The following is a 6,327-nucleotide window of genomic DNA, read 5'->3' on the forward strand; positions in this document are numbered from 1 at the left end:
TGCTGCATCCCCAGCACCTAATGTGGAGTCTGCATATAGCAGGCACTCAACAAACATTTGTTGAATGAATGAATTTCTCAAATTGAATTTGGCCCTCAGAATATCGTTGGTTTATTGGTGTTTCATTTCTAACCTCAGGTCTCTCTTGGGCCCTGACTTTCACTTATTAATGATTTCCTGAAGTGCCAAAGCCTGTTCCTAAGACTGCCCAGATCTGATTGGATGTCTCCGAGTCACTTCAGCCAGGCTCTCCACCACCGGTGCTGAGGGATTCAGCTGATCAATAACGCGGGACTCTGTGTGACCTCAGGAAGCCCAATCCCAGGACTCAAAGGTGCACTTGGCTCCTAGCTTCAAGACAGTTAGATTCAATAGAGTAGTGGTCCGCAAGCATTTTTAAGCCGTGTAGTGCATACATACACGCGCATAAGCTCACATGTGCACACACGCACACACAAAAGCTTGGAATTACACCCATCTGCCTGTGCCTGGCAAACAGTTATTTCTGGTCAGGGTCTGGTTCTTGGTCCAAAATAATACCGAGAGGATGTCTCAGTCCCTGCTGTCCAAACATGGGGGAATGGGTACTCAAATCGGTGCAACATCTCTGGAGGGCAATTTCACAATATCTATCAAAATGTTGTGTAAGCGTGTCCTTTGTTGTCCTGAATCTATTGCTAGGTTTATGCTTAGCACATGCAAATGTACGCCCACAAATATGAACATAAATGTTCATGACAGCATTGTTTATAATACCAAAACACTGGAAACAGCCAACTCCGTTATTGGCAGTTTAGGTAAATAAATTATGGTATCCAGTCAAAGAAGGCAGTTCACCTCTGTGACTTGAAAAAAACGAATAGACTATTGAATATGATCTGTTTGTGCAAATAAAACAAAAATACATCAATAGGTTAATATGCATGGGTACAATATGGCTGCATCTATACATGAATTTGAATCATCAGATATGGGACCATGTAAAAATATTAATACAGTCTTTCTTGTGCTCAGAATTTTATATAATTTTAATTTCCCCAAATAAAAATATTTGTTTAAAAAATACATAATTTCAAGACTGGCAGGCCCTGTGCTTATACCATTGCAACATGGCAGTGTCACCTGAGCTGTAAACGGTACCTTCTTTTGGCCAAGGTGCTGAGGTGGGAAGGAGCTCAGGAAGCTGGAGGAACAGCATGACTGCCAGTGTGGTGCGACCCCCCAGTTTTTGGGCACAGCATTTTGTGCAGGAAATGGGAGTAGCTGTCTACAGCTCTGCACGAAGGATCTTAAGTCACTTAATCTTTCTCTTTCCTTATTTCACAATCAGTTAAATGGAATATTAATAGATCCAAATACTTTTGAATTCCAAATAAAAGTACTCAAACGTATGATCTATCATAGTGTAGTTTAGTGGTTTGAAAGCAAGCCATAACCAAATTCTCAATAACTTAGAGTGTAGCTCATGTAATGTTACTCTAGAACAATTTTATGAAAATTTGAAAGAAACAAAAAAATCTAGTTATTGTAGATGTAGAGATCTGTGACCATTTAGTTTAGTGGGAAATTCTCAGGATCTCTATTGTAAAATCAAACTATTGACCTTGAGTTTGTGTGGAATCATTTTCTTTAACATCAGCTTCCACATAACAGAAAAGAAAGCAGAAATCCCTCATTCGCAAAATAGACAATCTTGTAAGACTATAGCCAGAGTTTAACATAACTGAGGGAGTAAAGATGATAATCTATAGACATGTCAGGAGTGAGCATTGGATCAGCATGCTACAAAATTAGCTTGAGAGGTCAAAACAATGGGCTAGAAGAGATGAGTGCAAAAAGTGGCATGGGCTTTTTATGCAGCTTTTATTTATTTATTTATTTTTAATTTTTTTAGGAAGATGAGCCTTGAGCTAACATCTGCTGCCAATCCTCCTCTTTTTTGCTGAGGAAGACTGGCCCTGAGCTAACATCTGTGCCCATCTTCCTCTACTTTATATGTGGGATGCCTGCCACAGCATGGCATGGCAAGTGGTTTCATGTCCACACCCCGAATCTGAACTGGCAAACCTGGGCCGCCGATGGGGAACGTGTGCACTTAACCGCTGCACCACCAGGCCGGCCCTTTATGCAGCTTTTATACTGCTTCTTGATGTAAATGCCATAGAATAAAGTCATTAAAACAGTGAAAGATCGCTAAACCATTGTGGGGTTTGTGGTTTTAATAGAAAAGCTACGTTCAAGTTAACTGAATTTTTTTTAACTTGAATAGATCCACCCCAATGAAAGTATTCTATGTAACTGATGGTGTATACCAAATACCACCTCTGTTAAGCTATATTTGGGAATTGCCTCTCTTCTGTCATTCAAAACACTCACTAAGAAACTTGGTTTAGTAGTGTGTACATTGTTAATACTCAGATAATAATAATACTAGCAGTGATCTCATGGACTCTTGTGATGTCTGAACATGAGACACTGAGCGGAGATTGCCCATTTTGGCTAAGATCAGTGATAGGTCAGTTGGTGACAAATGCTTTACTTGATGAAAGCGTGGGGCAGAGTCCTTTCATCTCGTGAATGTGAGAGAACAAAATCCTAGGTAGGAAAGGTCAGAAACTAGTGAGAATGAGCAGGTATTAACGGACAATTTTGTAGAAGAAAGAAAGCACTAAGAAAAAAAGGAAAGCTAGCTATAATCGGAAAACCCTCTTGGTAAGCCTCGCTAATTTGGTCTGATTATTGTGAAGAATGGTCAGAATAATGATATTTTAAAATGCATTCTTTCATTCAATCAACCAATAACTCACACAAGCCAACATTTATTGGATGTATTCTGTGTACAAAAGCTTAGTCAGTCACCAAAGGTGCAAAGGAAAATGAGGGTGCTTCCGCCCTAAGTGAGCGCAATGCAGCTCCCTTCAAGCCCCTGCAGTAACAGAATGGGCCCTGGTAAAGTGTTGCTTAGAAAAGGTCCTTGGTACGTGCATTGGTTTTACCACCTAAATTGCACCAAGACTTTAGGGACCTTCTGTATTTCATTCTGCTATTTCAACAGTAAAGGTTGCTTCCTGTTTGATAACATTATAACCAGTTACAATTTTCCTGTTTTTAGCATTTATCTTGCTTTCAATGTTATATTATTATAAACAACACTACAATGGACAACTTCATGAACATAGGATTCCACATTTTAGATTATTTCCTTACTCTGGTTCTCAGCAGTGGGATTACTGACCCAAGAGGCTTTAACATTTAAGTCATTCTTGGAGTATTTTTAAATTGCTTTCTAAAAGGATTGTATCAATTTATAACACGGTGAGCAATGCATGACAGCAAGGAGAGAAGCAATTTTATATTCTCATCACATGGTATACTTTATAATTAATAATTTCAGAGTTATAATATTTAAATAGTATGAGAGTATTTGCAAATAGGTACTTATGTTACATAAGAAGGTTTTTAGGATGTGATTTTCATGGAAACAATAAACATCTAATATTAAAATTCAGTCTTTAAGAAAGCGTCAAGTAACAGGTCACATGAGTATGAACATGTTTCATGTTCTCGTTTTTCCCTAATAGTTCATGAGGGCACTTGAAAACCATCAATAGGACTTTAGAGGCAAACTTTATCTACACTAAAATAAATGTACTGGAAAACATTTTTAGGAAATTATAGTCTCATATATCATTCAATTTCTCCATGTTTTTAATTATAAAATGAGAAAGTTATTTTGGGAAAAATATTAACTTCAAGACATAATAAAACAACAAGAAATACTGCAGCATAACTTTTGAAGTCACATACTTAATGCCAATGATATCTTTTTGGAAAAAAATATTAATTTCAAAAGTCACAAGCTATTCACGTGAGCCCATTAGAGATATTTTGTTTTGTTTTATCAGAGTAATTTAGAAGTTTAAGAGAAAAGTGCTCACTGAACATTGAATTAAAAAGTGAATTAATTGCTAGCAATCTTCCTCCCTGAATGTATAAGGAAATCTGACAGTTAATATTTTCTATTTAGATTATTAATGTTTTAAGCTTTTATTCTACTTCCTAGCACTTGAAGAAGCTGCTGGCTTTTCTCAGAGAAAAGCTGGATTTATTCTCAAATGGAGGACAAGCTGCCAATACGTAGGAATCAAAGATTTCAAATAAATCCACAAACAAACAAATGGAAAAGTTAAATTCAGGTTCACATATGCAAGTCCATTTGGTGATGGGACATGAGCCAGGCACATTTCAGGTTAGGTAGCACATGCTTTGACAGACACAAGTGTCCTTATGCGGCCAGCTGGCCAGAATACTTCCGAGCACAACCTCAAGCTCGCATGACTGCTGCAGGTACATTCTTGTTGAACCCGCTCCTTGATCTTAGAGTCTGGAAAGTGAATTTCTGTATACTGAGTTTCTATTAAGAGGCGTACGGCATGGACTCTGGAGCCAAATTGCCGGGGTCGAAATCCCAGCTCTGCCATTTACTACCTGTATGACTTCAGGCCAGTTACTTAACCATTCTGTGCCCCAATTTCTCCATCCATAAAATGGGGACGAGAATGGTATCCAACTCATAGAGTTGTCAGAAAGATTAAATAAGTGAATATATGCAAAGCCTTAAAATAGTACCTGGCACATAGTAAGCACTATATATGAGTGTTTGGTGCTATTATTAACATCATGATTATTAATTTTTATTACTACTTCTATCTGAATTTAAATAAAGCTTTATGCCTTTATTAAAGAATCAAAATGATAGTGAATGCTTCTACAAATATAACCTATATTTCCCAGGACACAGTGATTTGGGTCTAAAAATACAGCCTTGCAATAACAGCACATAGTAGGCAAACATAAAAGTGAGAAATTCTTAAAGTGAGGCATTCCTGGCTTTGAATTCTGCCTCCACCAGTAGCTTATTTTGTGACCCTGGGCAATTTACCTAGCAACCTCTCTAAGCCTTTAGAAGGAGACTAATAATACTTGCCTGACAAGATAGCCAAGAAGCAGATAGGATAATGAATGTGAGGTGCCTGACAGATGGCCTAGTGCCTAAGAACCTCAGGCCTACTTTCAAGAACTCACCTGCTTCTTGCAGCTCCACGCGGGTCCCTCCCTTTTCCTTCTCTAGCTCCCTGCCATCTTCAGCAGGGCCTTACCCTGCCACCTGGTAAAACCAAACCACCAAGAAGCAGGCGCAGGATAATTAATCACCCACTGATGAATGTGTGTGTGTGTGTTTTAATCTCAGAATCAACTATAAACATTAAATGGGATAATGTTGATAAAAACGCTTTATAAATTGCCAATGCTGCATTAACGAAAGAAAAGGAATGACCTACCTAAGCTGCTTCTATTTTAATATAAAAGAAATCTAACTAGGTTGTGACAGATAAGAGACTCTCCAGGTGGGGCAGGAGTAATTTAACCAGTTGCCCGGCTACCTTTCTCTGGGGTTTCAATTTCTCTGATGGTTTCTTCCCTCAACAAACATTACTGAATGCCTACCGTGAATCCATTAGGTGGTAGGTGCCCAGTTGCCCTCTTCGTTCTCTCCGTTTTCCTCTCCCAAGCCAAGATGCTCTAGTAGGAAAATTTCCTACTGAATTGGGGTGGAGCATCCCCAAGCCCTTTCGTGGTTGCACTTGGCACAGCTGAAATGAACTGGGATTTCTAAAACTTTTCCAAATATTAAGAGGCCTACCCACACACACATACACGAGCACAGTTAAAATTTTAAATTATAATACAACAGATTGGAAGACCGAAAAAAAAGTTTCTCCCATCCCCATCTAGATTTCAGTTCCAAAATTCCTGCCTCTTACACCCCTTATTCTTTCTATGGAAGCGAGTCTTCCCCACTTTTCAAGAAAACAAAGAGTGCTCAGTGACATTTAAGTCCCATGCCCAAATGAACCAAGCAGCCACTGAGTCTAAGTCCTCAGTCTCACAGAAACCAGAAGCACCCTCTTTCCTCCGATCCCCACAGGGTCAAGGGTGGGGTCTGTTTTCAGCAAAGTGGTGGTAGTGTTATTGTTATTATTGTTATTATCATTATTACTATTCTGACGTTCGTTTGGCCAATGGATAAATCTAGGGACCTTTTGCGGTATCCAAACGTTCTGCTAAGTTCTCCAACTATCAGACAAATTTGCAAAGGCCATGGAAAAAAACAATCAGGGTAGGGCCCCACATCTCCCTGCCTCACGGGTGCACCGTGCTCTCATATGGTTTTGTTTCATCTCCTGCCAATTCTAAAAGGGTATGCAAGGCAGATACTATTACCCTTTGCCCCGAAGGGCGAAGGGACGTGCTTCAGAAGACACA

Source organism: Equus caballus, chromosome 5 (assembly GCF_041296265.1).
Source record: "Equus caballus isolate H_3958 breed thoroughbred chromosome 5, TB-T2T, whole genome shotgun sequence".
Classification (NCBI taxonomy): Eukaryota; Metazoa; Chordata; class Mammalia; order Perissodactyla; family Equidae; genus Equus; species Equus caballus.